Raw genomic sequence first — 27,433 nt, forward strand, 5'->3', positions numbered from 1 at the left:
CGATTTTTTTACGACCGGGCAAAACAGATAGTACAGATGTATAGCTTTCAAATGATATATAATTTAGCCGTGTGTTAGGTAGGTGCATTAAAAATTTAATTCTATGGTTAAAGTCACTCGCCTACAATCGCATATATTCAACAGAAATATTGGATACCGAGAATAAGGCAGTGCGTTAAAAAGCAAATTCGTAAATGCGTTCAATGCATTAAAATATCAGGAATGCCTTACAGCGCACCCGATCCGCCACCGCTATATAAAGATCGAGTCAATTACGATTACCCTTTTTCAGTTACCGGCGTTGATTTTACAGGAACTTTGCATACAAATGGAGAACACAACGAATTAAGCAAAAAAAATATTTGTTTATTCACTTGCGCCGCTATACGAGCTATATATTTCGAGATAGTCACATATTTAACCGAGGAGTCTTTCATGCTTGCTTTTAAAAGATTCGTCGCTAGGAGATCTACACCATGAAATTATTTTGTCAGATAATGCAACAACCAGCAAGGCAGTCGCCGAAAAGATTACAAGATTAAACAAGACAACCGAATAGAAGAAAAAACTTGCCAATCAAGGAACAGATCATACAAAAGAGAGCACCGTGGTTTGGAGACGTGTGGGAACGTCTGATTGTACTCACGAAAACTTCAATTATAGCAATACTAGGAAAGTCATGTGTCACAACGGAAATGTTGAATACAATTATTATCGAAATCGAGGGAACTTTTAACAATCGTCCTATAACTCACATTTCTACTGATATCAAAGATCTCTAACTGCTGACGCCAGCCCATTTTTTATATGGTCGTCGACTTGACAACCGATCGGAACACAGGATGGACAGTGTTACATCCGAAATATTGAACATGGAACTGAATAAAAATTGCAGAGAAATAATGAACTAATCAAACATTTTCGCTCAAGATGGAAACACAAATATCTGACGTCACTCCGTGAATTGCACCGTATATCTTGAAGAACCGAACAAACAATACAAATAGATGACATTGTACAAGAACACACTGACACAAATCGTATAATGTGGAAATTAGCAGTTGTACAATTTGCTAATATATAGTTTGTGGAAAGGATGGGCTCATTCGATCAGCTGTTATCAAGACCGACACATGCATCACCAACCGTCCGATTGTGAAGCTCCATCCGTTGAAAATACGCAGTACAAATGATGACAGTGAATGAACCTTTCTGCTCTGGAGAAATTAGTTTATGTATTGACTGTTCAATTAAGTACAGTTATAAGTTAGACTTAAAGTGTTAAATTATTCAGACATGAACAGTTAAAAATATTGAGAGTTTTATGTCATAATTGATCATACATTTAATTTCAAATTTACGAATTTTTCATATTGTATTTCACATCTGCGGCCCCATAAAGTAAAGAATTACGCTAATACTAACGTACCTTTTTGCGGTACGGTCACTATCTTTGTAACGTCGAGATATTGTGATACCTTATGTTGTATTGAATAGAAACGTATAGTGGCAGACGTAGTTTACGTAGCTTACGATTCAAATACACAACGCAACGCAATAATCTATAGTAGTGGTGTAGGGTCATTATCTGGTTTACGACAAAAACATCCATCGGACAGAGCTTTACAGCCTTTCAGTTGTATCTTTGTTCATCCTATTTCGCAGTTAATGTCTCGGGTTGAATACAATGTTCTTACGTACAGCATTAATTATGCCGCCGCCTTCATGACCTTTTTCAGTTATTCGGTCTTTACTATTTCGTATTGTTCTGGGTCTGATATTTCTGCTGTTGGTATAGTTTTGTCAAAATGTATTTCTTGCAGATGAACTCTGTGAGGTTCATATTTTTAAAGTATTGTCTGGAGCATGTTTCGCTAATATTCACTTCGCAAGCTACAACAGTTCTTTGTAATAAAATTGAGAAGGGAAATGCGGAATGTGTCAAAGCGACAACAGCCGAAGGCCACTAATGGGTCTTCAGTGTAGAGAGAAACTCCCGCACCCGTAGGCGTCCTTCAGCTGGCCTTTTAAAAATATGTATACTAGTGCAGTGATGATGGACGTCATACTAAACTCCGAATGCCTATCATGTGAATATAGTGAACACAAAATCATTGTAAGGGGGAGTATGGTCACTCGATCCCACATGGGACTGAAATGACAGAAGTTACCTGTATTTGCCCAACTGGTCAATCTGACACAGGTATGTTCACGGCATTGCATGTCATCAATGGACCTGTGTTTGTTAATGTGTTAGATATCTGTTTTTCGTTCATTTTTTATATAAATAAGGCCGTTGGTTTTTTCTCGTTTGAATTGTCTTACATTGTCATTTCGGGGCCATTTCAAGCTGACTATGCGGTATGGGCTTTGCTCATTGTTGAAGGCCGTACAGTGACCTATAGTTATTATCTGTGTCAGTTTTGCCTCTTGTGGAGAGTTGTCTCATCGGCAAATCATACCACATCTTCTTTTTTATATTTAGTTGCTGACGTTCCGTACTTTTTCTTACCTTGGTCTTTGGGTATATTCAACCATATATTGTTAGCTTATTTGTTTCCTAATGTTGACAAAAGCTTTTCTGTAGCGAGTTTTTTGTTTAAATTATGGAGGAGATCGGGTCACCACACTCATACTTTGGACTTTAGTTGCATGTGTACAGTGATTTTACCAATCTAGGGTATCTGGATCGGCCAACCTCAGTGCATTGCCTGTCAATTTATCCATTGTTGACAAAATATTTGCTATTATGCTTTTATATAAATTCAATTTAAAAAGGAACAGGTTCACCATACCCCAACATTGAAAGTCAGTTGAAGATGTGTCGTAAATTTGTCAGACTGGTCTTAAGGTCTATGAAACGTAAGCCGTAGGTATACCATTTGTAATTAAGATTGGCAAAAATATTTTTCGTATGGATATTTTTATTAATAAAAGTAGGGAGGATATAGGGTCAACATTACTATTTTTAACCTCAGTTGCAGACACTATAAAATGAATTACCTTTGTTATAGATAATTGGCCAGAAATGTGTATCAATTTTGTACACACCATTTGCCGTATGAACTTGTTTATTTATATGATGGGTTCATTATACCCTAGCTTTGGAACTCGGTTGAGCACCATGTGTAAATTTACATACATTTTGTACCTTTGTCTTTAGTAACAGAAAACTTTAGACATTTGCAAATCGTTTATAGGGAAAATGGACATAAGCTTTGCGTATATGAACTTTTTTTTAATGAATTAGAATAGAGAGAGGGTAGAGGCACTTTATCTTATTTTTGAATTTAATGGCAGACCATCCGTGAATAATCTCAAACTGGCCATCTGTCATTTGTACCTATTGAAAACACACACTTTGCAGTTTGAACATTTTCATGAATTAGAAATAGGGAGGAGATAGGTTCATTATATCCAAATTCTAGAAATTAGTCACAGAAGTTCTGTAAATTCACCCACTTGGTTCCGGCAACTTTATTACATTTCCTGTCATGTTTAACTATATAGCTAGTGTGAATAAAAGCTTTGCCGTTAGGACTTGTTTTATGGATTAACGTAGAGAGATGATATGATCACTATCCATTCCTCTAATTTTGACTTCAATCGCAGACATTCAATCACCCATCTTTGAGTTTGGGTCCAGGTAACCGTATACGAAAGTTTTTCGCTGTATTGAAGACTCATTGGTGGCCTTCGGCTGTTGTCTGCTCTGTGGTCGGGTTGTTGTCTCTTTGACACATTCCTCATTTCCATTCTCAAATTTATATATTTCTATTAGTCATTTAATTATAATAACCTATATAAATATGATAAAGACAAACCGTGTACAATAAAAAGTGATAAAAAAGAAAAAGGAGAAAATAAAAAAGCTTTTGACAATCATATAACAGAGGAACAGTGGTCAAGACACATCATCTTGCTTTGAATAAATACGTATGTTTTGGAGTTTAGTATGACGTTAATTTTAAATCTGATAACAATCTTTTCCAGTAGGAAGACAAACTAATACTTTTTAAGAAGATTACAGTTGATTAAATATTTTTTTATGGATTGAGAATGGAAGTTAGAAGTATATCAAAAAGACAACAACCTGACCAAAGGGAAGAAACAGCTGAAGGCCGCTAATGGGTCACAGTGAGAATATCTCGCTCCCGCAGTCGGGCTCCAATTTGCCCCTAAACTAAAATGTGTAATAGTCATGCTAGTGTAAAGACAGCATGTTTAATTTCTGGTTATTCAATGTACGTCAAAAAAAAAATAAGATTGGAAACAAGTTTTATCCAAACAGGATTGATTATTTTATAGACGATTTATTTATTCCCATGCTTTAATACTCGGCACAATATAAACGAGGATGTGGATGGGGATTTTGTTTACATCTTAACATTATTTTTTTTTTGCCAAATTGTCTCGTTTTATATTTTTATGTTTTTGCATCATTCTGGAAGCTCTTCATTCTATACACACCTTATAGACCCCATAAATCTGTTTTGTACACATAGTAGCTATCTTTTTCAGCCAATTAAAATGTTTTGAACCTGTTATTTTCCTTAATTAAAAAGTTTTGATTGTTTTTTGGTAAAACTCTACTTGTTAAAGTCTTAGTGGTAATATTTATAAGCACCGCTGAGCAAGCGGGATTGATGTTATTCCTTGTGTCTAATACTATCCGTTGTATTTATATACTAGGTACTTTTTTATTGATGGTTAAGGAGTATGTTTACTTCCCTCAGACCTAAATGTTCATACTTTAAGGTGTGGGTTTTACTCGCCAGTTGCTGTACATACCGAATGAATTGAATATTCTTCATGTTCCCTTAGGAATATCTTCATCCATGACCATTGTTCCCTTGAACACTTACAGTTTTAAGTAAGAATAGCGCCAAAAACTTATATTCATCAACGTCAATTTTTAGATTGTCACGTCACACTCATTATCATCAGCTGTTGAGCACCTTGTCACAGAGAGTCGGCAAATGGAAATCACAATGGAAGGATGGACTTCGTCTTGGCATACTTTTTGAGGTAAATACGTTGCAAATTGTAACTCTTTACCACCGTTACCCATTTCTTCCTATTTAATTTGTTGAAAGCAAATCAAAACATTCATATTTCTTCATTTTTTTCACAGGAATTGGAAGTTTTATCAATAAAATTCGGTAAGTAATAAAGTCGACTATCAAGAGAGCTACTTTACTCTATTAACGTTTCTGTTACAGTATGGAATAATCAATACTACGAAATATTCTAAAGATATCTAACCTACTGACGTCATTGTTGGAATGCCACACTACAGAGGGATATTCTTTACTTATAATAAAAATCAGTCACAGTATCTGTATACTAATTTAAAATCCGTATTTGTTAATATAAATTAAACCTTATAGATGATTCACACACCAGCATGCAATGCTTTAATCTGAGGCTATAGGTAATTTAGGTCCACTTTCGCAATAAGCAATGTCAATGGGGATACATGAGATAGGGGAGAAAACCGGTCGTTTTCATTCTCTCTGTAAAGTTCTGTTTTTAGAATCTTCCTCCAATTCATGAGTAATTATCCACTACAATCAAAGTAAATGTATCTGAACACTTAAAATGTGACATTTAGTATATAAAAAGTAGTCTTCAAATAAAGAATAATTTTATGTACCAACATAATTATTGTAATGGTTAAAAAATATAAAAAAAAATAAAATGTTGCTTTTTGTATTTTTAAACTATTGAGATTGGGGAGAGCAACTGCAGTTTTTATTCTCTCTGTAAAGTTCTGTTTTTAGAATCTTTCTCCAATTCAGGAGCACCTCAATTGATGAGTAGTATCCCACTAAAATGAAAAAATAAGGTATCTGAACACTAAAAATGTGACATTAAGTATATGATAAGTAGTCTTCAATTAAAGAATAATGTTGTGTACCAACATAATTATTGTAATGGTAAATTGTTTTTCATTTTTGTTTTAAATGTTGCTTTTTGTAGGTTAAGCTATTTATCATGAAATTTACAAATATATGAACATGTAGGATCTGAAAACAAACTTTACACAGCTTATATCAATCATATTGGATTTTATAAGTACATTTATTCATGTAATGAGAGTTGTAACTGGGAATTTTATTCTTGGAAAATTTACACTGAATAGATTTTTCAGTCCTCACTTTCTTGAGAAAAATAAAAAAATCTTTAGAGTACTGTCACAAAAAATTGAGAATGAACCTAGCCTGCCGTACAGTGGTAAATAAGGACAATTTTAAAATATATTGTAGTAGTTCTTAAATTCAATTGAATTTTAAATAACTAACTCCCAACTCTAATCAAATGTTTTGATTTAGAAGGTGCAGATCTCATTGGTCCAAATTGTCTCTTTGATGAATTATTGACTTAGGAAATGAAATAACAATAAACAACAATTGGTTTCATTATTGTCAACCTCTCTATAATTATCATTGATATGGTTACATTTGTAAATTGACTGTTAACAAAATATTGAAGTTTTGAAATACTAAGTCTTTTCTACCTGAGGCATAGATTACCTTAGCTGAATTTGGCAAAACTTTTAGGAATTTTGGTCCTCAACGCTCTTCAAATTCGTACTTTATTTGGCCTTTTAAACTTTTTTTATATTCGAACGTCACTGATGAGTCTTTTGTAGACGAAACGCTTGTCTGGCGTATATACAAAATTTAGTCTTGGTATCTATGATGAGTTTATTTAAAACCACTGGGTCGATGCCACTGCTGGTGGAGATTTATTTCCCCGAGGGTATCACCAGCCCAATAGTCAGCACTTTTTGTGTTGACATGAATTATCATTGATATGGTTACATTTATAAATTGACTTTTAACAAAGTATTGAATTTTTGATATACTAGGTCTTTCTACCTCAGGCTTAGATTACCTTAGCTGAATTTGGCAAAACTTTTAGGAATTTTGGTCCTCAATGCTCTTTAACTTCGTACTTTATTTGGCCTTTTTAACTTTTTTGAATTCGAGCGTCACTGATGAGTCTTTTGCAGACGAAACGCGCCTCTGGCGTTTATACAAAATTTTATCCTGGTATCTATGATGAGTTTATTTACAACCACTGGGTCAATGCTACTGCTGGAGGAGATTTATTTCCCCGAGGGTATCACCAGCCCATGCCAGTAGTCAGTACTGTTTGTGCTGACATGAATAATAATTGATATGGTTACAAAATGTACATTTATAAATTGACTGTTAACAAAATATTGAATTTTTGAAATACAAAGTCTTTTCTACCTTAGGCATAGATTACCTTAGCTGAATTTGGCAAAACCTTAAAGAATTTTGGTCCTTAATGCTCTTCAACTTCGTACTTTATTTGGCCTTTTAAACTTTTTTGAATTCGAGCGTCACTGATGAGTCTTTTGTAGACGAAACGCGCGTCTGGCGTATATACAAAATTTAGTCCTGGTATCTATGATGAGCTTATTTACAACCACTGGGTCGATGCCACTGCTGGTGGAGATTTATTTACTCGAGGGTATCACCAGCCCAGTAGTAAGCACTGTTTGTGCTGACATGAATTATCATTGATATGGTTACATTTATAAATTGACTTTTAACAAAATATTGAATTTTTGAAATACTAGGTCTTTTCTACCTGAGGCTTAGATTACCTTAGCTGAATTTGGCAAAACTTTTAGGAATTTTGGTCCTCAATGCTCTTCAACTTCGTACTTTATTTGGCCTTTTAAACTTTTGTGGATTCGAGCGTCACTGATGAGTCTTTTGTAGACGAAACGCGCGTCTGGCGTATATACAAAATTTAGTCCTGGTAACTATCTAATCTGTACAAATTACAATCTGTACAACATTACAACTTGTACACAACATATATATTCTTCGATATCATAAAAAAAAAGAGAAATAAGCAGAAACCTACCTTTTCACTGTTTATTGATGTTTCCACCGTGCCGGATGTTAGATACCATGAAGTCCAAACATTTTTGGCCGGTGTAGTTTCAAATAACCAACACTTGTATCACAAATAAATATATGTTTTCTCTTTTTTTTTTGTCACAACAAAACAGTGACGTTTTGGAAGTCTGAAATCATCACTTCGTAATTTGTACGGAAGCCATAACAAGTTGGTTCACCGTTATGAAATATCTATTATATAGATGATATTGGATATGTTTCTTGTGTCGTAACTACAATCCCTTTCCCTTTTCATGAATGCGACCTACCGAATAAGACCTTTAACCTTTATTTGTGACATTTTTACCGATTGTCTTTGTTTGTTTTGTTCACGCATCATTATCAATATTTTTAAATTTGACGCGACTGTCGTACAAGTGAGAGATTTAGCGCTGTCAAATCAGGTTCAATTCATCATTTTCTTCATTTGAAAATGCCTGTACCAAGTCAGGAATATGACAGTTGTTGTCCATTCCTTTGATGCGTTTTATCCTTTGATTTTGCCATTTGATTAGGGAATTTCCGTTTTGAATTTTCCGCGGAGTTCAGTTTTTGTGTTTTTACTTTTTTCTATGGTAATCATTTCGATATGTAGATTTGCTTTATAAACTTTTCTTTAAAGATTTTAAAATTTGTGATCAGAAAAGATTCCGTTATAACGACGTTATTATAGACAAATTATCAGTTCGAATCGACTCCGCTAAAAGCAAATAAAAGAATATATAGAGTACGTCTAACTGTAACATCGACCCAACGACACACATCAGCAAAGACTACAAAAATTCAACACACAGTCATCACACTTTCGTATACTAAATACCGAAACTTTGTCATCTGTCTTACAAGTTGGAAACTTTGCTAGCTGTAACACTAGATTAACCTATTTTTATATTCATCGATACAAACTGACAAAGCTATGGAAATAACTTAAATCCGAGGGGAGGGGCTTATCAGCTCCCGAAGAGTAAGAAGATACTGCTCAACACATGGCACTCGTCGTGTTGCCCATCTTATAAGTACAAACTTGTATTATTCGGTGATGTCGTTTTCGAGGAAAGGAGGGAGCGAGACTTTGGTTATGACAATTGAACCATATCTGTCGTCATTACGGTCAACCAACTCGTTATGACTTCAACTTCACCACTTGGAACTATAGCTTGCATGTTAGCAGCAACCCCGAATAAAAAAACTAAGAATCAGAGAATGAAAGCACTTGAGTATCACATCAACATGATTATTATGCATTTCAGTTAACAACGTAGAAAGGCAGGGGTTGGATGTTTTTTTTCATACAAAACACTTATATAAACCCGCTACATTTTGTGCCTGTACTAAGTTGACAATGTGTGACAACAATGTTTGTGTTTTGTCTTGTTTTACGTTAATTTATAGGATGAGTCGGTTGTCGTCTTTTGTAGTGACCTTTGTTCAATTGTTCACAGTAATTTATGTTATCCAAGTCATATACATATATTATTTAAGTGAAGAAAGGGGAACAGGATTTTGGCTCTGGGGTATAGTTTCAACAAGTTGATATATAATCCATGAACTAGTTGTTTAAATTGGAGATCTTTCATTCAAATACTTAGTCTAATAGTCCACAACAAAAATGGGATTTGACATGTGTAAAGAAAATATTTAACACAGACTCAAAACTAAAATGCCACAGGAGAGGTTATCCGGGTGTCATATGTGGAACAGTTATTACTAACTCTGCCGGACCACCTGACACCCCCCTTCCCGTGTTTTGATAGGCTTTGTGTTGCTCAGTCTTTGCTTTTGTTAGTCGTGTTTTCTATACTGTTGTTAACTTTTTATCGTTTTTCGTTTTTTACCATGACGTTGTCAGTTTTTCATGAACGTATGGGTTTGAATATGTAACATGAAATACTGTCCCCCATGAAATATTGTACGTTTATAACTGTTTATTGTTCAATTAAACTGCAAAAAGGAACTACACAATTTACATTAAGAAAAACCAAAAGAAATGGCAAGTCATATTAAGGTCAAACTTTCAAGAGGCGTACCCGAAAATTCAATACAGTTTAGGAGTATAAAACTTCTATACAATTCCGTGATTTAATACTTATATCTATACAGAAGCAGAATAAAAGTACAGTTCAGTAATATTAACATTCAGTTACAATACAAGTAGTTAAGTTTTATCTGTCAATACAAGGTTTGAAACATGGTATCTTTCATCCCTCTTTTACAAAATATATAATTATCCTTAATGAATAATTCACTTACCATCACAATTCTCCATGCATCCTTCCATGTCAAGTACTGGTAGAAGTCACATGTGTCAACTTTAAGTCTTCTAATCAAGAATTAATTAATCGAAAATTAGAACATACGACATAAAATGTATTCAATTTTTTGGTTGATAAAAAAAGGTACCAAGAGCAGTAATAAGTGGTCTTTATTGCATTACATTCTACGTTAGGGTTTTTTTTTTCAATCTGAAAAAACGATAATGGTATATTGTGTACAGGTTTTAAAAAGTTGTATTTAATTACAGTCATAAATTTATATATTCCTGTTGGAATGTCGTCGTAGATTAAATACAATGTAAGATTTATTTGATTGACGGTGTTAAAATATAATTTTAGAATTGAGTTTTTCTGAAGCGAAACAGGATTTATGAAAAGCCAAATTATATTTACCTAGTAGCGCAATAAGTTCGATGCATTAATGTTGACAATCTGAAATAGAAATTTCATCCATTCAAATATGTCATTTGGCTTGTTGATTAGTGCTTGTCTTTTTAAAAAATCAAATATAAACACCTGTTTATTGTTGAAAATGGTATGTTGTCTTTCAAACGTCTTGGGTATTTTGCGTATTTGCGTTGCTGTTAGAGACGTACAGTGGAGATCACTTCTAACCTCTCATTAAATCTGTCAGGAGAACTGTTCTAGAACAGTACGTATAACTGTCAGCCTGAAACCTTTTAGTCAGTTCTAAGTTAGAACTGTTCTAGCTAGAATTGATTTGGTCAGTTCTACCTAGAACTGATTTGGACAGTTCTACCTAGAACTGATCCTGACAGTTCTACCCTAGAACAGTTTTAGACAGTTCTAGCTAGAACTGACCAAATAGTTGGTCAGTTCTAATTCTAGAACAGTTCTACGGTAAAAAATGATTTCTAATTCTACGGCGGGAATTGATTTTTATAAATTCTACGGCCAGAATTGATTGATAAATTATACGGCCAGAATTGATTTATAAATTCTACGGCTATTACAAATTGATTAATAAATTTTACGGCTATTACAAATTGATTTATAAATTCTACGGCTATTACAAATTGATTTATAAATTCTACGGCTATTACAAATTGATTTATAAATTCTACGGATATTACAAATTGATTTATAAATTCTACGGCTATTACAAATTGATTTATAAATTCTACGGCTAGAGTTGATTTGTAAGTTTTAAGAACTCCTTCCTTAATATAAAGGCTTGGGTAAAAAAGCGATTTAAATGATAAAGAGTTTTGCTATTTTGCCGGTTTTATTTTAGATTTATAACCATATTCTACATGTATGTGCCTGTTCCAAGTCAGGAACATGTAATTCAGGGATTTTCTTTTGTTGATGTGTTACATAAATTATTTGCTTTTCTTTCATGTTTTGTACATAAATTAGGCCGTTAGTACTAGGGGGGGGGGCATTATTATTTGAATTGTTTTACATTTGTTATTTCGGGAGTCAGGATGGTTCGTTATCATATTACAAAATTATCGGACCTCATTTACCAATATAATATCAGTTTACGAGTAGTTTTCATACCTCGGACGACCTGTTTAACAAAAATCTTTTGACCGCATCAATCTAAACTGCCATTATTTGCTTTTTCTTTCTGCAAATCCTAATAGCTGAACAGTACTTTAGTTTTAATTTTAGGTCTAGAGGGACTGTAATATACAAGTTACAGCTATATGCGCCCATTCAAATGCATTGATGTTAAAAAAGATGGGGTGCCAACCCCTGGATCCACTCCCCTTGATCCTCCATTGAGTATGTCCTCGTTTTATTCAAAATATTGAATCATAAACAAATATAAGTAGTTTTTATACTTCAGACTGAGTCGTGTAATAAAATCTTTTGACTGCATCAACCAAAACTTACCGTATTTACTTTTATTATGTAAATCTATATAGCTGCACAGCAATTCAGTAGTAATTTTAGGTCGAGAGGGGGGCTGTAGTATATAAATAACTGCGATATTGGAAATCAATGACCACAATTTTTTTTCGCATCAATTGAGGGTGCCAGCATTTCCTATTTTTATTCAAAGTATCCCATCAGAAACAAATATCAGTAGTTTTCATACCTCAGACTGACTCATGTAACAACATTATTTGTCTGCATCAATCAAAACTGACCATATTTGACAGCATAAACCAAAACTAACCATATTTGCTCTTTGTTTATGTAACTCTTATAGTCGCATACATGTATTAAATCTGACTTGGAACAAAACGTTTTTTTCAAAATAGCCAGTAGCAATTTGTATTTCAATGATTTGATTACGATACAATGAAATCTTACCCTTGTGGTCATTCATGCGTAGTTACTTAGTACACGGAAAAAGTATGTACTATGAAAGTTAGAAGACAAATTCAAGCAATTTGATTGGACGAAAAGTTGTAATACACGAATTTCTTTTTAGTAAAACATTGATAACAATCGAGACAGATGAAGCTATTTGTTCAATTAACTGTCATTACATAAACGGTACCAATTTTAGTGCACCTCAAGCGCATTTAAACAATATACGTCTCTTTTGTGATAATCGAGGTCAAAATATTTATATAACCAAAATCTAGTACAAATGTTGAAGAAGTTTAACATGTGTAATATATACTGAAATAAATGACTTCCTGAATCACATTGAAATAACATTAATGGAACTATGGTTTGTGCATGTATTCATGCAGTCATAATAACGCTTATTTTTTTTGCTTTAGAAATGATAAAAACCGAGGCGCATCAATACATGTATTATTTTCATAATTAAAATGACTGTGTTACCATCGCAAATGTTATGCGGGTATTTGCACAAATACTTTTAATTATATGGCACATGCTTATGTCTAGTATTTGGATGCAGATCTCATATTTTCAATCTAATAGGTTATATTATTAACACGGTGAGATAATGGACAATATAGTTTACAGGACGACTCACAAAGCTAAAATGGGCAGGACACATTGCGCAAAATCATATTCTACATTTGAAAAATGCATATATATCTATGAACGTTGTATGCAAGCGATGATTGGATTTTTCATGTATGTTAAAAAATGGTAAAATTGTAGGTGTTATATGAGCATGTAACGTTTTCTGTTAGACATTTTTTTTGTATGTACATAAAGCATTCCAAGCACGTTAACATAACAAAAAGGTGTGGTATGACTACCATTGAGGATACTATGCAGATAATTTTCTAAGTACAATTATATATACTAATGAAATCTCACAAAACATTTGTAACAAAATCTGCCTCGTTTTAGTGCCTCTGGATTTTACTAGTCTTGTGTGTTTTTTTTTTTTAATCTGGTCATTTATCTATTTCAGAGTTTAATGTGGCGTCCATTTTTGCTGAACTAGTATTCATTATTGTGTAAGGGCCAGCTGAAGCCCGCCTCCGTATGCGGGCTTTTGTCAACGATTTATCGACTAGTAAAACATCGACGTAGTTAGCGGTCTGCTCTGCTGATTAACCTGACCAATTCAACAGCCGTTGTGAAGACAGTATACTTTAAGCAAAACCATTAAAGTCAACATACCAGATCAATCCATATAAAACCAAAATGACTGCCTTTTACCTACTTGACAACGACAACAACAACACTTTTAATGATCACCAAACGCCTTATGGCACCGATCCGACCGTGCGAAGTCTTAACAGCCAGTCAAGTCTGTTTAAAAACCACCCAGTAGTAGTATTTTAGTCGTTCAAGGGCGGTTCAGATCACACTGACTGTTTCAGATCAAAATGTATTTGCAAGCGTAAGTTCTTTTGCGTAAGAACATATTAAATTTTACGTTTCAAACGAAACTTACGTACGTAAACGCAAGCGACTCAGGCTTACAATTATACGGACTTATAAGACATACATTAAATTGTGGTTGTCTCCCTTCGCTTGTTAGAGCATGTCAAATTTCAGTCGGATAATATTGATTTAATTCTAAAATAGCATTCATGTACGAGGCAAGGACCGTTCGATATTGGGGGGGTAAGGGGTCGTGCTGTTAATTTAAAAAGACGATATTTCTGCCAATTAGATAATTTTCAAAACTAAATTTCCAACTCAAAATCTCTCCCTCTCCCCCGAAAAATTAAATGATCGATTTATAAAATCAAAAGACATGGTTGCAAAACATGTTGTTTGGAATATAGAAAAAAATCATGCAGACAAGCAATGACAAAATAGGCTCAATCGAAATTTCTCCCAAAAAATAGAAATAAGACAAATTTATCCATGTTTCCCCTCCCCTAAAAACAAATGGGTTGCTCCCTTATCAAAAACATGGACATATATTTAGCAGAACGAAAGTAAAATCTGTACAAAAGTAAGAAAATAACACATTTACAGAAAAAAGATTTACCACAAACGTTTTTTTGTATGCATGGTTTTTGAAAGTCAATATTTTTCATTCTTTTTAATCCGTCTTCTCGACACTGACGGAATTATCGACCTCACTAATATATATATATACATGTATATATATATATAGGATTAAACGCCTTTTTAAAGGAATGTATTGGTGTATAAACTCGACCAAGTCACTCACAAACAAATAGAGGTCCGAAATATCCTTATAATTCTTTAAAATTTGAGATAGGGAATATATTGTTTCACACTCGTTACCTCTATCAAACATAAATTGAGTAGGCCTGACGTTTGAATAGATTTGTTGGGTAACGCAAAAATTTGTACTCAATGAATTTGCTATCTGATAAAAAGTACATTGTATACCGCAAAACATTTTATCATTTAAACGAATGTTTCTGTGTATCATTCTATTAAACGATTAACATACAGTGGAAATAAATTTGGTAACGTCGGTGTTATTATCGCCGTCATATTGTTTACATTGGTTACGAAAAGAAGTTCGGTCAACGTCGTCTATCGATGAATAACCAACGTCTCGCACAACTACGTTAAGTTCTCTCGACCAATCATATCAACGTATTTCCTAATATGCAAATCATATAAGAATTATACCAGGATACAACATGTAAAGGTCTGCATCGATTTGTGCAGAAAGCATTTCAACTTTCTGACTATACCTCATAAGGTCGGGTCCAAAAAGATAAATTATACTGTAGTTCCATCGGGAAAACGGAGGAATAAATCGGTTTAACTTAAGAAGTAAATCGAAATATAATTATGTTACAGTAACTGTTCATAATTTGACAGAGTAGCAGGCCGATAGGTTGACACTAGAAAGGTTGACAGATTAACACAAGAAAGGTTGACAGATTGACATAATGACTTTAGAAAGGTCTACAAGGTTGACGAGTGTTAAGGTCGACAGGTTGACAGGTCGACATGGTTAAAATTCGATAAATGCATAGGTCGACAGGTTGACAAGTGTTAAGGTTAAACGTCGTTTGAAGTTGAGTTATGTGTTTGACTTGCAAAGAGAAGGGCTGGATTTATAGATGATCCTGATGAAGAACAAGATGTTCATACGGTTGCAAAATAAAGTCATGCAATATTTGTTTAAATTTTGTTCTTAAAAGATAAAAGTGCCAAAAACCCTTTTTGTCCATTTTTCAAATTATAGTATTTGTGGATAATTAAGTAAGGACAGGTCCTTTTAATTTTTTTTTATACCAAGTCGTGAAGGTAAGTGAGACATACTCAACTGATATACATTACAGCAAGGACTGTTCTATTAAAATTGGACTGTATAAACTGAAAAATTAAATAAACCGAGAAAAGATATATATTGAACAATAATGAAATGTATTATCTGCAAAAAAAGTTATGACTCAGAAAAGAAAATGAACTTAAAGACTAAAAAGGTCAAAGGTCAGGGTCATAGAATTCTGCGCATCAATTTAAGTTGAACAGAAGAATGTCAAATATCGTTGGTCATACTCGGTAGTTTGCCTGCAGAACATAAAAGCTTACCATGTACTACAGATAAAAAGTTACAAAAGGTTTACTCAGTGGCTGTTTCTGGGGTGCGGGTCTGTGATTGGATATTTTTTTTCTTCGGAAAATTTGAAAGATTACATGAATATTACAGAAAAGGAGACAACAACTGTTTTTTCTTTTTATTCTGGAACCCCTCTTTTTGAAATTTCTGGATCCCCCCTGTTACTTATCTACCGCAATAGAACCACGATTTTCCTATATATCTAAGTTGCTTGTAGTCTAGATGATCATAATGCAGATTAATGAAAAAAGAAGATGTGGTATGATTACGAGACAACTATCCACAAAAGACCCAAATGACACAGAAATTAACAAATATACATGTAGGTAACTGTAAAGCCTTCATAAATGAACAAATCCCATACCGCATAGTCAACTATAGAAGGCCCCGAAATGACAATGTAAAACAATCCAAACGCGAACACTTACGGCCTTATTTATAAAAAAAAAAGAACGGAAAACAAATATGAAACACATAAACAAACGACAACCACTGAATTACAGGCTTATGGTTAAGGACCTGCACCGTTCATACATACATAATGTGGCGGAGTTAAACAAGTCTGCGAGGTATAACAGTACAACATAAGAACGAACTATGAAAAATCACTTGAAAAAGTCTACACTCATCAGATGGACCAAAATACAAGTGGACGCGGCCGGGTACTTGTACATCCCAACAACAAAAAGACACTAGGAACAGATCTGAGAGTACTAACGGCTACAGATGTAGTTCAAGGCCATTAACAACTAATAAAATAACAATGCATATACGACTAGTCTGATAGCTTCCCGAATTAAAACAACAGAAAATTTAAACAAATCAAATATGCTGCTTCATGTAGCTTGATTGTTACTTATGCATAATTTGGTTCCAATATTGAAGGCAATGCAACGGGGAAAATAATATAAAGATTACTGTTTCCAAAAACCTTACTCGGCATGGTTCACCTGTCATGGTATTGTATTGATTTGATTGACAGCTTAGCTTGTACAACAATGCCATGTGACAGTCAATTTCTAAAGTTTATGCGCTGATCGTGGTAAAAGGGTCCAATAATCTTGAAATCAAGTCATGCGTCGATGACATAAATGTTTGAGATATCATTACCCATTCTGCGTCATTTGATACCGTATCTTATCTTTGATAACGTGTCGGCTTGGAATTTTTTGTCGAAACACCGAACTTTTCTCTTCAAGAGACAGCATTTTTTTCAGCGTTATTACCTGTCCCCAGTGATGCTTCGAGGGGTAATAGTAACACAGTGCTACCTTCAATCCCTCTGTCTGTTTGTCGGTCAGTCCGTTCATAACACTCCTGTTGACACTCTTGAATGTTCATCCTTCAAAGAATTCTAAACATGAAACATGACAAATGATAATGTATAACACAGCGATATGTTTTGTTTCTTTTTCGCTTTCCATAATGAACTTTCCAATGAAAATAAAATTGAGGAATCCAATGGAAATGAAAAAATGTGTAAAAGAGAAAACAACCCCACCATAGAGCAGATAACAGCCGAATGCCACCAATCGGTCTTCAATGCAGCGAGAAACTCCCCCTCCTCCTTTAGCTTGCCAAATTTTCAAACTGCTTTTCTTGATAGGTTATGGCACACACGACACTGATCATTCATTTAAAAAAAAAGCTGAGTATCAATTAGACAAAATAAAAAAGTAAAGCCCTTACTCATGTTAAAGGCAATCAAATAAAATAACTTCCAGAACGATTTGATAATCATATAATCCGGGTATTTCAATATGCCCAAATAGTAGAAAAACATTACAACCTTCATGTATATATATTCACCGAATTTAATGAACTTGAACAAGGTCCTTCATCTTTGATAAATTTTATCCGTTTTTGAATAAATATTTAAAAAAAAATCATTTTCCCGTATACTATTTGAACGCCATGTTAACAAATTAGTTGACAACAGAAACTCGTTTTGTACGAAAACATGATAGCAACAGTGACCCCCTTCACCCCCGGACTTTTTTTTCAATTTTCCCAAAAGAAATGCATTTAAAATAATTATTTGACGTCCTTTAAATTCTCGCCCACAAATTATCATTTTTCCAGCCAGAAAATTTCAAATAATATACCCGTGTCCCATGCGAACAACATTTTGCTATTTCGTAGAAGACAAGTGTATACTCTCGCTCGTGGAATACGCAATATTAAATAAATTTGAACTAATCGGAGAAAGGAAGACAAACACATTTTTACAACGACCAAGTTAAGGTGTAGTACGTACGTTAAATTATACGATTTTTGTTTAATTCAGAATTTAAATGGTCAACGGGAGATAACAATAAACATATTTTTGAAATGTTAAGGTTTGTTATTTTAAGTACGTGAACAAATTAAAATTCTCTATTGAGTGGACATGGCCGTTGAAAAGTGACTTTATTATAAGCTGAAACCCTATTCACAATTACAAAAGAAATGTATTCCAATGGAAAATGAAAAGACATAATTATAAACCAATTGCCAGAGAACAATAGAAGGTCTTTCCAAATTAAATTCCTAGATAATTGAAAAGAAACTACTTCCGGTCTACTCAAAGTTACTATGGTGTCTCATACTGATTCAAACAAAATATTGTTTTTATATGTTTCTATCTGAAATTAGGAAGATAACTTCATCGTTCGGTCTTGTATGATATCTTAATGCATGCTGATTCCAAAAATATATGCTTTCTATATTATTTTGCCTAAAAGTAAAGAATAATTTGCTTCTTCTGGTTCAGTAAATATCACCTCCGGCTTTATAAGATAGCTTTATTTACACTGATTCCAAAAATATATGGTTTTTATATACCTTTGCCTGAAATTAGTGATATAATTTCCAACTTTCGGCATATCAAATATCACTTCCAGGCTCGTTGGATTCCCAAAAAACTTGTTTTTTCTATATACTTTTTCCTATCCTTACGTCCTGTTTTTTGAAGATAACTTCCATTCGAAAATGATAGGATTATGAATGCCTATTGGAAAACAAATATGGTTTTTGGTTCCTTTTCTTTAAAAGAAGTGCAAAAATGTCTACTTCCGGTTTATTCAAGGTCACTGTCGGTTGACCGTATTCAAGGTCATATTCTAACCTTCATTTCGCAAAATACCCTATGGATTTATCATGTAACATAAATTATTAACATCAATTAAAACATTTCAGTGGCAATCATTCCTATAAGATGTCAATGTATTGTTTGTACCAAATGTATCATATCTTCATCACTATAAAAAAAAAGATATTTTGCACTAGATATTTTATATCCATCTTTAAAAGAATCAGAGGAGATGCAAAAGTTTTAATTTGAATGATCCTTTGATATCTTTCGATTATATTTTGATAGGAAAGTTTATTCTTTTTATATCTTTGTTTCCCAAAAACAATATCAATCTTTTCGAATATTGCTTGATGGCATGTACTAATATTATACAGAATAAAAAATGCATGTTAAAAATCAAACCGAACAACCACGCGATGCTGATACTTATATATATTTTTTAGGTATTTTATCTTTATAATTGAGACATACCTTATGGACAGTATGTCAACGGTATCAAACACTGATCAGTATTAGTTCCACCATAATTACAATGGTGTCTGTATACATTATCTGTCCTAAATATGTGTTAGTAGGTTATCCATTTAAATGCCCATCCAACATATAGTGATTGTATGGATAGATTAACAATAAGAATGTTTGTACAAGGCCAACTTAAATTATTTGGCAGATTGTCATCCAGCTGCTTAAAAAAATGCGGCGGGTAGGATGATTTATATTTTTATTTTTCATTTTCTATTAAACCCTTTCGTAATAATATGTTCTTGATATGCATGGGTTATTTCGAGTATATTTCATCTACTAGTATATACATATATGAACAATTTTACAAACGCTTCAAATTCTCAAATACATACTTCTTGGTGTAACTGCTTTACAAACCTATTTTAGTATTTGCATAAATGTTGGTCAATGCTCTAATTTATACTACATATTTCAAATTAATTTTGCTATCTATGCTATGGTTATAGTGCCCATAAATGAAGCATATACATTGGTTTGAAACACACGTATTATGAAAACAGATTAAAAACATATATTTTTTGTATATAGATTATACTATTAGTTTTCCCGTTTGAACGTATTACACTATTAATTTTGGGGCCTTTTATAGCTTGTTGTATGGTGCGGGCCACGGCTCCGTGTTGAAGGCCGTACATTGACCTATAATGGTTTACTTTTTTAATTAAGATGAAAAGTTGTCTCATTGGCACTCACACCACATCTTCTTATATCTATGAAATAAAAACTCAAACAGTATTGAACAAACTAGGGTAACGGAATTGAACAAAATCCGTAAACCGGGGCGTGACGATTTCAGAGGGGTGGGCGGAGGTGAACATTTATCTCTTTAGTTTAATTGGCCTTAATATATTTATATATATATTTCATATCTGAAACTAACTGTTGATGCTTCACAATGTTTATCAATCAATATGTTCAACACTGTTTATTATTTTTTTAGTTACAATAAAGGCGACAGTAGTATACCGATGCTCAATATCATAAATCGATTGAATAAAATCCTTAAATGTAACACACACACACAAACGAACTAGGGAGTAGACAAAATCCGATGAAAATAACAAATAAAACGTCAAAACTAAATATATGAATTTGGGATAGAAAAGTACCGTGACACGTCTTATAGTAATGTGAATTCACATTACGTATAATTCAATATAAGTGGAAACAAACGACACAAAGACAAATTTCACTCAATTGAATTTCACGTGCAATCCACATGCCTCTCTTCTCATACGAGCTTACAAGTGAAACTCAAGTGAAAATCACATGTTTTTTTCCACGTGAAGTTCCCCTAAATGTTCAAACAAAACATTATTTACTTAACATCTAAATTTTAAAATTTGATTAAAATTAAAAAAAAAAAACACAATTTATTAAAGTTCACTCAATCTTATAAATTCACATGACATTAACGTGATTATTATCACGTGAGTTTATGTATATGCTCATTTGAGGTCAATTGCACATGCAATTTGACAAATGAATTTCACGTGGTATCCTTGTGAAATTTACGGGAGCAATAATTGCTTGTGTAATGTACATCTTAAATTTCGTTAGGTGTCTTAACAAAGGTATTTGTACTAAATAAACCTACATATGAATACATAAGCTTTGATTGAAAGTTTAATGAACTCTTTACAATGCATAAATAATAAACCTTTAAAAAAACTTGTGTGTCTTGTTGTTACTCTTAAAAATATCTATCACGCCATCATAATGCTCTCGACCGTATAGTATTTTAAATGAGAAAGGCGCGTCTGGCGTATGTATAAAAGTTAGTCCTGGTATCTATGATGAGTTTATTCCTATCAAAATCTGCTACAGTGCTGCAAAGTAAATTGTAGTATGTCAACACAAACACTGCAAAGTATCGCACACTTCTCTTTGTCCTTTTCAAAACGAGATTTGTTTTCTGTCTACTATGTAAAACAATTTTAGCATAGCAAGCATTCAATCACTGCAATATCAGAATCCTAAAAATTACCTTGGCTGCATTTGGCAAAACCTTTTACAATTTGTGGGTTCTGAATGCTTTTCAACTTCGCACTTTATTTGGCCTTTTCAACTTATTTTTTATTTGTACGTTACTGATTAGTCTTTTGTAGACGAAACACGCGTCTGACAATCTCATTTTAATCCTCGTATGTATCATGAGTTTATATAGTCGAAGTCAAACCGGAAAACATAATTTTTTTGTCGATATTTGAGAGAGGAACTGCGAAATTTTAAAGAATTGAACATACGTTTTGTTATTGTTTTTTGTTTGGTGAAAATAAGATGAACATTCTCTTAAATTTTGCTTAATTTCAAACCTTTTTTTGTCTGTTATAAGGTTCCAAAAACAATGTTGTTCATTGTTTTGTTTTGCCCGAACTTATTTAGATCGAATATCAACTACTGTCATAGATTACTTTTTTCCCTAGTTATAGTGGTTATTTAATAGTTGGATTTGTCTCCCCTCCGAAAAAGCAAAAGATAACGTTTGTATCCAAGTTGCCACTCCTTCTTAGGTCACAAGGTTTGACTTATGCATTCAATCTACAAATGTTCCACTGTTATGTTTCACATGAGAAATACTTGAGAAAACATGTGTTTATACTTGTAGTACTATCAAGAAATAGATTTCTAACAGTTCTTTATTAAGAGATATCTAACAATCTATTAAAGGTGAATGTATGATTAGCTGAACAATTTTGTGAAAAGCAATGAAAAAAAGAGTCTTTATTAACAAGGAGACATATAAAATGGTAGAGAAACATCGGTAGCCGAGTGGTCTAAGTAGTTCAACTACTATATAACTAGTTTATCAATACTGAGGTTGTGTTTTCGAACTGTTCGAGGCTTGTAGAAAAATGAACAACACGAATTACCCAGTCACACGATACACACAGATTCTATTTGTGATATTTGTACGTGCCAGGTGCGTTTGACATTAATTCTGAAGTACTATAAAGATTGTCAGTTTTCCTGCCGAAAGTCGGTGCTTTTTTGGGTGCTACATCTTCCGACACCATCAAAAACTAACCTCCATGAAATAGCCAATGGTACTGATAGTGACATTAAGCACAACAAATCAATCAAGCAATAAACAAAGGAAATATATCTTGTAAGTGTTCATTGGTGGATAAAACTAGAAAGAGGGTTATCGTATCTACCATTGAAAACAAATCGTAGTATGTGATTGTTATTCTTTTACAACAAAAACATTAATTAAACGTTGTATTTAAGATAGGCTAAGTTGGATTCTGATGTAAAACATATTTGAATTTATTATACATTGTGTGACAAGGACGGATATCATTTGTATACATTGAATAGCTGGCTAGTGTACCGACAAAGGATAACATATCTCCTTTCATTTGGTCGACGTGCAACAAAATGATGATTTTTTTTAAATAGTGATGTTAACACTGAATTTAAAACTTGTTGTATCATGGAAAAAATATGTTTGATTTCCGACTGAGGTAAGCATTTATGTTCTTCACAATGTTTTTTTTTAAATTTTTATTGGTTTATGTCCATCAATATGAGAAGGATTAACACTTAGTTCACCAGACGCACGATTCAAAAGTTCAAACCAAGCGTAATCAAGGCATGTATATTATGACAAGAAAATACGGAAATCGTCGCGATCTGTTTATAATAGCCAAATGTCTCTGTTCATTTTGTATTAAAAACAAAAACACTATTGTTACTAGTTATGAATTACTACTCTAATTGAGGAACAGAACCAATACTGAATCATATCAAGCAGAAAGGTTATCGAACGATGCTAGGCTTGATTTTATTTATTATCACATACATAATAACATATTAAATGCCCTACTTTAAACACTGCTACATGAAACCTCACAGGTAAGTTGCACATATATCAAATTCATTTGTTGTGAGGAGGTAATTTTATTGTAAATGAATCAAATTAAGAACTTGACGAAGAACCCGTAACATACATGTGGTGCCTGTCTAAAGTCAGCAACATACGTTGACTTTACATTCATTCATGTGAGTTGGTCACTGCAAGTAATTTGTTGATTAGTTATATGTTTTACTTTCCACAGTTGGATTTCCATTTTGCAAGTGAAGTATTATACCCTGCTCCATTGTAGGCATCTTATGTAGCTATTGAAATTTACGGCTAATACATGTTCACACTACAAATATCTTATTCCTAGGGCAAAAGTGTTCACATAAAACTGCCACAATAGGGTTAAATAAAGGCAACAGTAGTATACCGCTGTTCAAAACTCATAAATCCATGGACAAAAAACAAAATCGGGATAACAAACTAAAATCGAGGGAAACGCATTAAATATAAGAGGAGAACAACGACATAACACTAAAATGTAACACACATAGACAAAATCCCACGAGAATAATATATATAAAACATCAAAACCAAATACATGAATTTGGGATAGACAAGTACCGTGACACGTCTTATCGCAATGTGAATTTACACTCAAAAATAAGAGAAAACAAACGACACAACGTTATCATGTAATACACACAGAAACGATGAGCAACAGGATAGGGTGCCACATATTGACCAGGATCTGCTTATCCTTCCCTAACAGCTGCAATCACCATTTGGTTTTGTTCGTGTTGCTCAGTTTGAATGTCCCTTTTGTATTTTTCGCCTCTCTTTTAAGAAGAAGAAAAATTATAATTTACACAGCTCAGGAATACACCTTAAATATATCATGATAGTTGTTTGATCATTAAAAATGAATAAAAGTTCTGTCTTGACATTTTAATTACTTCTGGAATCGTATGACTTCGGTATCGGTCGATCTTTTGTGGATATAGCATTTTCAACACTGTTTCTTACTATGAATGTATAGTAAACCTGTTTTAGCGAGATTTAAACAGCAGTAGACACCTTTTTATATTAATCTCTACAAATATCGGGAGTGAATTCAACCTCGAAAGTAATTGATAGCTGCTCTTCCTCTAATGAAACTTTAAACATGATGAATTTACAGACTGACAGCAAATCCATTATGTGTCTGTTCAAATATATCATAAGTTAAAAAAAACATTCAATAGATTTTGTTGCGCCGAAAATCAAATCCCCTCGAAGGACGACTCAGTTGGATTCAAACGTATTATAAGCGGTTTACATGATATCATAAGTTTTTATATTATATGAAAAGCATTAAAAACCATTTTAATCGTTACAGAAAGACATTATTTTTTATTTTTTGGGATAGTGTTTTTTCAACCTCGACTGCAGCAATTGACAGATTTTTAGCCTAGGACAAATTGATAAAGGTCCGTTTATACCTAGGAACAATAAATGTGAATGTTTTGTTTTGGTTTGTAAACTCGGATATACAGAAAAGAGATAGAATGGTCACATGACGTTGCCATTCGTTGTGTACATACATGTACGTGTACAATTGCAATGCACATCACAAGTTGATAGGCCTTCCTTTGATTATTTATCTTTGCTCTTCACCAAAACAACTCAGAATTATGACAAACTTGTCACAGAGGAAAAGACAGTCGTCAATAAAATGAATTTTTTGTTTATGCTTTGTGATTTAATTTCCCTTTTCATGTCTCAGTGATTTTTTTAGTACAAACACAAATATTTAACTAAGTTGTCTAATTTCGTAAAAAATCACACAAATATTTTTCATTAAGCACATATATAAGAATATGATTATAAACCTCCCAACCATATCTTTAAATCAGTACATTCTTTATGGGAAGTTCAGTTGTAAATTATTGTGATCTGTTAACATATCAGGACTTTTTCTGGATGACATGGCCCAAGCGTAAACATCCAAAGATCTGATACATCATAAATAAAAGACAACATAGAACAATTTGAATAGTAAGATCATCCTTGAAGAGTATAGATGAAATTGCAATAGAATGAAGATGATATTACATCAAAATATAACTGTTTGTGCTAGTTTCCTGTTCACCTTCTTCAAGCAATCCTTATTACTTTGTTCAATCTACACTCAGTTTTCTTATATATGATGACTTAGTCCTTTCTTTGATTACAATTGTTCAGCTGCATGCATGTGGTCATTCAAATTAAATTTGTAATTCTTTTGACATTTCCACATACTTATTTATATTACCAGATATTGTTTTATATGTTTCGGATGGTATAATTTAAAGAAAAGGTTTTTATAGCCATTACGTAATTATTTTTCACATCAATGGACTTGTTTAATATTGTGAATTTTAAATTGTTTTAATACATTTATATCCACCGAAAGATACAAAACCACATATTATTAATGAAATGCAATTGTTCAGCTATTGTATAGTGTATTAGGGTTTTACTTTATCATGCGTATTACATGTTTTGCAATATTAGGTTGATTGATATACGTGATTGTGGATGAGAGTTTTACGGTAACAAATACATAGTAGCCGTCAAACCCAGAATATATCGTGATACGCTTGGCATTGACAATAACTTGTAATGATTATAATATTTGTTTTCCATTTGTGTTGGAACCTGTTTTGTTTATCCTATTATTTTTAACAATTGAGACTGGTTGTTGCATTTGTTATTAAAAGTTGAACATTTATTGTATGTTGAAACATTTAAAATTATTATGAAGAGATGTATCTTGAAACAATTATATCTATCAAAGTTTGACAAAGTAGAGGTAAACAAACTATCAGAGGGAAAACGCTGAAACATTAATAGAATTGTTTTACCTGAGTTCGGGAGCAGTATTTTTCTTTTTCATTTAAATGGTCAAGAACCCCTCACTTCATATAAATATATTTTTATCAAATGCTTGCTTTTCCTTTTTTTTAAAACTATATAATCATGTGAAAAGTAAAATCACAAAAATACTGAACTCAGAGGAAAATCAATTTGGAAAGTCCATAATCACATGGCAAAATCAAAAAACAAAACGCATCAAAAACGAATGGACAAGAACTGTCATATTCCTGACTTGGTACAGGCATTTTCAAATGTAGAAAATGGTGGATTAAACCTGGTTCTATAGCGCTAACCCTCTCACTTTAATAACAGTCTCATCAAATTCCGTTACATTTACATGATGTGTTAAATAAACAGTCACAATCAATAAAATAGTCAAAATATGGGAACATCAGTCATCATCGTATAACAATTTAACAGGACACAACAACATCTACTATCTACGAACACATGGATTGATTTGAGTGTCTGACGTCAGAAAAATTATATACGTCACATAAATTTGTCGTTCAATGTGCATACAATTTATTGCTCTAAAAGACAACTAATTTTTTTCTTAACTGATAATAAAAATCTTAAGTGAAAATTGACAATTTCACTTGCAATATCTATGATTTTCAGATGATAATAACAAAAGATAAAAATGGGAGTATTTTGATTGAATATTTATCTAACAAAACAAGAAACACAAGAGACACACCTTCCCCTGATACTTTCTACTCGCTGTTAAATTATTAAAACTCGAATAGTGCTATCATTTCAATGATTACTAATAATTTCCAAGATACTTTCATATTTTGTTTTCATAATAATATATTTAAATACCGCATTCTGATATATGATTGGATATTATACATCAGAATTATACTGTTTTCCTTACAAAAATTGAGCGAAATACTTTTTTTTTTAATCTTTACCTTTCAAATAATCAAGTGAATTTAATCCTCAAGCTTAAAACAATAGCGCAGTAAAAGGGCCGCCGTGTCAAATGATATTAATTGG

Source organism: Mytilus edulis, chromosome 14 (genome assembly GCF_963676685.1).
Source record: "Mytilus edulis chromosome 14, xbMytEdul2.2, whole genome shotgun sequence".
Classification (NCBI taxonomy): domain Eukaryota; kingdom Metazoa; phylum Mollusca; class Bivalvia; order Mytilida; family Mytilidae; genus Mytilus; species Mytilus edulis.